Here is a 9,486-nt window from a genome sequence, read left to right on the forward strand (position 1 = left end):
TCTCTGTTTTTTGTTTTTTGGTTTTTTTTTTTTTTTTTTTTTTCAGAACAAAGGCACTGGTAAGGTCTGCAGGGTTTAGATCATTCTCAACATTTTGCCTGGAATGCTGGCCTGCTGGAGGTCATTGGAGCTGATGCCAAGGAGGGCAGACTGCATGGCACTCAGAGGTCTGGTCCGCATGCTGCTCTGCAGGGACCAGCCCCCCAGGGAGCCTGGACAAGTCCCCTGACTTTGCAACCTCTTTGTGTCCTCATCTGTAAAGTGAAGGGTTTTCAGTCCATCCTCCTGATGAGCTCTTTCCACCTTTAGCATACTTTAGAATTCAGTGACATGTGAGCAAAGAAGAAGAGAGAAACTGAAAATCAGGAAACTTCGTGGCAAAAAGATTTTCTGTAGAGATCCTGATTTGAGATTGCCACTCAACCTTGGTGGCAAAAGCTATAAAACAAAGGCGAGCATCGGTTTTGGCAGGTGCACCCATCTTGGGGCTGGTGGAGGAAGCCCAGTGCCTGCAATCACCAGGTTTTCCAGGGAGCAGAGCATCCTTCTTCCACTGCTGTCATCTGAATATCACATCTTTGCTTAAAATTCTGACAGCTCTTAAAATGCAAATACCCCTGGGGTAAGACCGTGGCTCCTTAGCAAAAATGAACAATCTGTTCAGTTTAATAAAGACCAGCTAGGAGGTGAGGATGGAGGTGGGATGTGGGCACAAGGGCCCTGTCTCCTGGTGGAGGAGGGTGAGGCAACAGGAGTAGGGGGGGCATGGAGGAACAAGTCCCCCTCCTCCACCCAGTGCAATATTTTACACAGAAAGCACCCCACCCACCACTCCATCTTCTCTTTAGTCTCACAGTAGTTTAAAAGTAAATGATTCTTTTCCTCAACGAACGTGTGATCCTTGCATGCCTAAATATTTTGTCAATTCATCTGGCCACAAATGGCTGCCTATTAAGCCAATTTGTTCCTCTCACTTCAAAATAAAGTCTGGATTCAGACCATTTGAGCTACTCTTGGGAGAGTGTGTAACAGAGGTTTCTGCTGGTGGAAAACATTCTCTCCAACTATAATATCAACATGTGAATCTTGGAGAACATGCCTTTATTTTCAGACAGAATGCCTTGTGATTCCTATTAATGTTTTTCTGTGCAAGCCTTTTTTATTTTAAAAAGTGATAAAATGAGGACATCAGTATTCATTTTTCCATCCTTGGTCCACAAGCTGGACCATATGCAATGAAAACTGAGAGCAAAGGGAACACATGATTATTCCAATTTACAGATTTTTAAAGATGAAACTACTCTCTTCCTCCACAGAGCTTTCTGAGAAGGGGAATTAGTTTTCTTTTTTAAGGCACATTTGTGTTTTATGAAAACTTATTATTTTTTTCTTAAACAAGTTTTATCTTGGAATTTCCAAGGACAGTATATGCACAGGGATGCATGCATATCTAAACAGACAATTTTATCTAAGAATTAAGCAGGAGACAATCTTGCCCAATCTTGTAAGTTCTGTGTGTTAGTGCATGTGTATGTATTTAGTAACAGTTACATCTAACCCTGCCCTGATGTCAAGGACAGAGACCAACCAGGTGCTCTATGAAAAATGTACCAAGAGACACCTACTCTATATTTTCCTTCAAGAAAGTCCCGGATGTGATGGAGAACAGTGTGGCTGGACCTTATAGCAGTGGGTTCTTGTCTCAGGCAGTGACTTATTAACTACAGGAAATCATGAATGATGTCACTTCTACCACAGCCACTTCCCTCACATTTTAAGGCACATTTGTGTTTTATGAAAACTTATTATTTTTTTCTTAAACCAGTTTTATCTTGGAATTTCCAAGGACAGTATATGCACAGGGATGCATGCAGATCTAAACAGACAATTTTATCTAAGAATTAAGCAGGAGACAATCTTGCCCAATCTTGTAAGTTCTGTGTGTTAGTGCATGTGTATGTATTTAGTAACAGTTACATCTAACCCTGCCCTGATGTCAAGGACAGAGACCAACCAGGTGCTCTATGAAAAATGTACCAAGAGACACCTACTCTATATTTTCCTTCAAGAAAGTCCCGGATGTGATGGAGAACAGTGTGGCTGGACCTTATAGCAGTGGGTTCTTGCCTCAGGCAGTGACTTATTAACTACAGGAAATCATGAATGATGTCACTTCTACCACACCCACTTCCCTCACACACTAAACAATGTGTTGTACTATGTGGCCGCTGACAGAGGAAGTTGGATGATTCTGTGCTAGGCCAGAAGTCCAGGGCTCATCACGACTAATCAAATCACTCTCTGAAGGGGTGGGAAACGATATGGGTACACGTCCCAACTGCTAGCTTGATGTCTGGATCTCCCCACTGCCACTAGGAGCAGAAGGAAGAGGAGAGCCAGCTGGGAGCTGAAGGGGAGGAGCTACCATTCCTGGAGCCAGCTGTTCACAGGGCAAGATGCAGAGCAGGGCCTGATGTTCACACAGTGAGGAAATGTTATCATAAGACCTTTTGGGTAAAGTCATGAGATGAATTCCAATCCTTAGTGGGGCAGCACTACATGGTAGAAAGAGGAAGCTGGACCCCTAAAACTAATAATAACACAGACATATGTTCAATTATACTGACAAAAATTTTAACCTCAGTCTGTTCATTTCTAAAATGGGGATGGTATTATCTTCCTTAAGGGATTTTCAAAAAATTAATTAAAACAATGACTGTATAAAAAACATTCAGTACGTTATGTGATTTTAGTAAGTGATAGTTATCAAAACACTGGTGACAATGTATAAGTTAGTTATGGTATAACAAACATCCCCAGACTCAAGGACATCAAACAATAAACATTTATCATTACTCAGACACCTATAGGCTAGTGGGGCAGACTTCTGCCTCTATGATCAAACAGGGATTGGTGCAGGTGGCCGTTGCAGACTGGTCTTGACTCCTCGGGCTAGGATGATGAGTTTCTCTCTAGAGGTTAGTCTGGTTTCCCTCTTACATCAATGCTGTCAGGCACCAGGAAAGATAGAGACTGCGCACAGCTATTTGAGGCCCAGAATTGCCAGGACATCACTTCTCCCACTTTCTATTGGCTACAGTGGGTCGTGAGGTCACCCTGATTCAAAGGGAGGGGAAATAGAGGCCCCCATTTAGGGAGAGAGCAGCCAAGCGACATGGCAAAGGCAATGCACAGAAGCGGTGAGATGGAGCCCTTTAAAGTCAGCACTCCCAGTCACTGATCTGATGACAGTGCTCCACTTGGCTGAAATTTCACTTGCTGATGAATCAAGTAAATGCCTCTGGCTGGTGCTTATGAAAACAGTGGTTCTCAAATTTCCGAGGTGCAGCTTATTCTCTGCCTCAAAATCATGCCTGTCTCTCACTTCCGAATATGACAGGGATGTAGCTATAAAATAACAGCATTTTACCTACCAACCTATATTTTACAATGATGATTTCAATGCAAATGTTCATGATATTGAAAAATGCGTCAGATAAAACACAGAGATCTTCCACCCAAAATCACTCTATCATAAACCGTACATGATACACACATACAAATCTACTGATTTGCTTTTAAAATATATTTTACCCCTCTGCTATTTAGGGTGGCTATTTTGAGAGGAAGAGAAATATTACCTGAGTGTATTTACCATGACTTAGGTCTGAATGATAGCTTCTTATATATGATCCTTTTTAATCAAATTTTCTCCATTTTACAGAATAGTAAAGGATCGAAACATTATTGGAAACAAACCCACAATCAAACCTGGAAAGAAAGCAAATCCACAGGATAACCTTTCCTGCCTTTGCAGTGGCATACATGTAACTTAATTAGCTTTTTGTTTGTTTGTTTGTTTGTGGTACGCAGGTCTCTCACTGTTGTGGCCTCTCCCGTTGTGGAGCACAGGCTCCGGACGCGCAGGCTCAGCGGCCATGGCTCACGGGCCCAGCTGCTCCGCGGCATGTGGGATCTTCCCGGACCGGGACACGAACCCGTGCACCCTGCATCGACAGGCGGATTCTCAACCACTGTGCCACCAGGGAAGCCCCTTAATTAGCTTTGTAGAAAGGAACAGGGCAGGTGGCATGGATGCTACTGGAACCACAGTGGTCATCCCAGCCTGGGCTACCCTCTGGGCATCTAGCATCCCTCTCCATAGCTTTCCCTACCCTTCGAGCTTTGTACTGAAATATCTTCATGACATATTCTAGAGCTGGCGCTCTGCTTTGTTTCTCAGGCCCTTAAAATGTGGAGACAATATTTTGAAGAGGTTTTGAAGATGGAATTCTGAAACTTCAGAACTTGCAGACAATGGAGCATACACAGATGTCTTAAATATCTTCAGAAATCATTTGTCTCTTGTCAGCACTGACTGACAGCTCTAATAAATTCCTACATTTTAAGCAGACTCCATCCCTCACGCAGCCACCCCCCCTCCCCAAGCCGAATGGAACATCTATTGTCAAATGCATAAAATAACATTAGAAATGCAGACTTGAGGTGGCCAGTGGTAATGTGTTATTTAAAACATATGAACCCAAATGAGGGCTTATTTTCTCCAAATTGAAATTTATAGTTTCATTTTAGAGTGTGAACCTGTATAGTGATGGGGCTCAGGAGTGCTATTATAAAGTGGCTGCGGAAACAAAGCAGGTAAGCACCCGGCAGCGAGCAGCGATGATGGAAATGCTTAGACGTCCTATGAGATATTGAATCCTGCTCCCTGTACTGATGGCTACAAACTTAGAGCAGATTTTGTGCGGGTGCTGTGCAGTTAGTATTGTACCTGCTTTTACACAATGTGATTTAAATTCCAACAAAACAAAACAAGGAAACCACTGGTCTCTGTCCTTTATATCTTCCAAGCTGTTAAACAGATTCCAAGAACCAGAAGTGTCATCTTTGAAAACTGATCGCCTCTCTATTAGATCATCATGGGATTGATAGCTTGGTCTGTCACTTTGGCAAAATTGTTATAATATTAGACTTTACTGCAGTTGAAACCACTGGTCTCTGTCCTTTATATCTTCCAAGCTGTTAAACAGATTCCAAGAACCAGAAGTGTCATCTTTGAAAACTGATCGCCTTTCTATTAGATCATCATGGGATTGATAGCTTGGTCTGTCACTTTGGCAAAATTATTATATTAGACTTTACTGCAGTTGAAATTCAAGCCAATTTACCTACAAAACATTAAGTGTCAGAGATTCAAATCAAGCAGAATAACACGTCTTTAAGGGGCCTGTGATCCAGGCAGGGATGTGGCTTTCTGTGCACTTTAAGGTGTCACAGTGTAACATGTGACAATTTTTAAAATAAGACAATATAAATAAAATAAAAAAATACAATAAATACATAAAGCAGTAAACACAAAATGCATAATAAATTAAAAATAGAAAAATAAAAGAAATTAAAAAGCAAAATAAATAAAATGAAATAAAACTATATCATGATTGGACTCTGAAAAACAGGAAAAAATAAAAAAGATAATTAACTTAAACTTGGTAGAGTAATAATTTAGGAATTCCTGAGTATTTAAAAAATCCTAAATCCTAATCTCTAGAGAAGCACCCGACCCCACGCTGAGCAATCCTCTGATATCGGTGCTTGAATGATACAATTTGTGGTCCCTATTCGGCTTCTGAGACTGTTCTGGAAGGGACAGCCCGTTTTTTCCTCTAAATGGTTCTGTGTGCTTCCATGAGGGACTTGCATCCCAGCCCGTGCGTGGCCCTGGCTGAGGCTGCTGTCCTAGGGGTGCTAGACTCAAGCGGTTCCCACCTCACTTTGCAATCAGTGGCCTCCCTCCCTCCCTCTTCATGGGAGGGGCTGTGTGGCTGCAGTGTGGATCCTGCAGTGAAGGGCACTGCAGGACGAAATGCGGAACCGGAGAGAGGAAAGGAGAGAAGCTGAGGGCTATGCCTCCGGGAATGGGTTCCCCTGTGTGAAATATGCACATACATCCAAGTGACAACAAGAACGTCAGAGTCAGAAGGAAACGAACAAACCCCAAACTCAAGTTCCTTGTATAGGTCAAAGACACAGCCTGTCAGCCTCCAGGGGTCCTGATGTTGGCCACAGCAGCACAGCTGTTTCCCCGGCCCGATGAAGACACAGGGCAGCTGCCCTAATCCCTCTTGAGAGAACTCACTCTGGAAGGACAAAGTCAAACGCTGGCAGTGGGCAGTGTAATTAGATGATGATGATTATCATCCTGCCTGTCATGCTGGGCCCAAGTGTGCACCTGACATAGCAGGAGAGACCAGTGGTCTCTGCAATACGAGGCCAGCGTCACCGCAACATGGAAATGCAGTGATTAATGGCCTTTGCTTAAGACTGTGGCCACATCCTCAAAAAGACAGAAGAGAACTGACACGTGCTTATTAAAAACTACAGATGTGAGTCTCTCCTGGTGGGGAGCTGCCACAGGGCCGTAAGGCTGTGCTGGCCAGCTGGACTAAGTCCCCATTCACGGCTCCTTCTTGGGGAACCGAGAGGCCAAGTCCGTCCCTCACCCCACTGGGCTCTTTCTTCTCACATCCATTCATGTTCTTTCCTCTTCTCTGCTGAACCAGCACCCAATCATCTTGTAATGAAATCAAGTGTGATCATCTCAAAACATCATTACACTTATGTGAAGGTCTCATGATTAACTCAGTCTCCCAGCCAGAGAGCATCAGCACCGGGGTTTAAGCAGGGACCAGGGACACCCTTCACTCTGAGATCTGGGTCAATGGCCTAACCCCATTCCTCGTAGGGAGGGCAGGGCCTGAGCTAACCAATGCACTGGAGTCTGTTTCCTCCTGTCTTTTCTTCATGTAGGGTTAGAGGCAGGAATATTTTTCTCAAGGCCCCCGTTTTTTTCCCTCCATCCTACAGTATTTTTCTTTAGGCTATTTGATGTTTCTCTGTGTTACAATAACCTTGGGAATTTACAAATGTGATGCAAGTTAGAACCTTCTCTACATATTACAGCAAAATAAACACTATTTTGAAATATCTAGAGTTAAATACACATACACGCACAGAGTTTAATCCCAAAGTTTACCGTGATAAACAGCTGTGTGATTTCTACAAGTTTCATATCTTTGACATGCCACGTTTTTTCCAGCTGTAAAATGGTGATAATAATATTATTTGTTGCATGGACTGTGCTGTGCTACATAATAAGTGAATACTTATGACATTGGCATGCGTCCGATTTTGTGCTTAAAAGATGTTGGCTGCAATTGTTAAAAGTATAAATATTTGAATTGCTATTTTTGTGAAGTTTCCAAAACAAGTCACTAAACAACCAAAAACTTCATACAGATTAACACATTTGACTTAACGCAAGATATTTATTTCAGTCAGAATTTTGGCTTATTTTGAAGTTGGAAACTATGTAATTGTTGGGTCTTTCAATAATATAATTCTGCAGTCTTTAAGAGGGGAAATGAACTTATTTACGAAACAGAACAGACTCACAGACTTAGAGAACGAACTTATGGTTACCGGGGGTTAAGGGTGGGGGGAGGGATATATTGGGAGTTTGGCATTGACATGTACACACTACTATATTTAAAACAGATAACCAACAAGGACCTACTGTATAGCACAGGAAACTCTGCTCAAAACTCTGTAATAACCTAAATAGGAAAAGAATTTGAAAGAGAATAGATACATGTATATATATATATATATATATATATATATATATATAATATATATATACATATATATATAACTGAATCACTTTGCTGTACACCTGAAACTAACACAACATTGTTATTCAACTATACTCCAATATAAAATAAAAATTAAAAAAAAAAGAGTGGAAGAGTCTTTCCTCTGGTTCACTATCTCCTGTAGTCTTTTTCTATTAAAAATTACAGTTTCAACATCAAGTGCAGAAAATTTCACTAAAACAAAAGATCCTAATTAAAGTGCTTCCAATAAGTTACTATTTGCTCCATTAAAACTATAAGCTCTATTATAAATTCTTCATGATCGCATTTATTCTCACATGCATAACAGGAAATATAATTTAGGTGGAACTATAAGAAATTGCCTTTTAGTATGTCAAAATGGTCAAATATTGGCAATTTCATATGGTTTCAATGAATATTTAATTTGCAAAATGCAGCAAAGGTACATTTTCCTAAAAAAATTTGATCATCTAAAATAACTAAAACATTTTAAACAAGTCAGTTTAAAAGTTAGTATGCTTTGAATGAACTGCAGACAATCTCACCATATATACCTCATCACTGTGAATTGAATAGCTGCCTCGTTTAGGGCTGAATGAAATATTTATGGTGGACCAAATAAAGCAGCAATGTAATGGCAAATTCCTATATCTGGGGACATCGCTGTCACTGTGGGCACCCGTGAAACAGCTCTGGCCTAATTTCCCCTGACTTTGGATGTGTGTAAATCACAGGGAAATGTGAACTGACTACAGACTGCAAAAATCAGCGAAGACAGAAAATCATTGCAAATCAGAGCCTTATCAATATTTCACTAGGCTAAGACTAAACATCTTATTCCTCCAGAAACAGAAAGCAGTTTTCCTGAAACCGTAACACTGCGATTAAAAAAGAAGTTCATCACAATACAGTTCAATGCCAAGAGTTTAGTGTAGACCTCAGAATCCATTGTTTGTGTATATCTGCATCACATGAAATGAAAATGTGCATGCTGACAGTATCTCTGGATAATGGAACTATTTTTGCGGTAAAACATTTAGCCTACGCACTGCCTACAACATACAAGCAGAGTTGTGTCTGAACCTGTTGGAATACATTTTGATTTTTTCTTACTAGAGTGGCCATGACCTAGAACTCACCAACAGTGTCATACAACCTTTCCCATCCTTTCTGATGCCAGAAAGAGAAAGAGTGTTCCTTCATGGCCTGCTTCTAAGGTTTTCTTAACATCTCCACCGTGACAGCCTCAAAAACGAAACAAAACCATAAACAAGAAATGACCTTTAAACTAGACCCTAAAAAGAGTGGATTATCAAGCCTGGGGTTTTCACCAAGAAATATAGTTAACTGCATAAAGCTTTGGAGATATAATTCTTTGTACTGTGATAAATTTCCCTTGGATGGAGGCAAATAAACCAAGAAAAATAAACAAAACACACCAATTAAGGTTCAGCTTCCTACTTCACGTAAACTGAGAGAACATTGATAAATTTAGCCATTCGCTGAGCTTGGAAGGCTTATGTTTTGCTTTGTCATTTGAGTTTTTGCCTTAAGGAAGAAAAAAAAAACTGCTGCCAGTGTTTATGAAAGGGGGAAGTCTGCAGAGGATGAGGGCATAGATATGTCAGAAGTTTCGTTAAATTTGAAATGTTCTGTTATACAACTATACTCCAATATAAAATAAAAAGTTAAAATAAAATGTTCTGGGCAGGAAAAGGTGGTCAATTTAGGGAACATACAATTGTAAAAAAAAAAAAATATATATATATATATATATATATATATATAAACT

The sequence above is a fragment of the Physeter macrocephalus genome, chromosome 8 (assembly GCF_002837175.3).
Source record: "Physeter macrocephalus isolate SW-GA chromosome 8, ASM283717v5, whole genome shotgun sequence".
Classification (NCBI taxonomy): Eukaryota; Metazoa; Chordata; class Mammalia; order Artiodactyla; family Physeteridae; genus Physeter; species Physeter macrocephalus.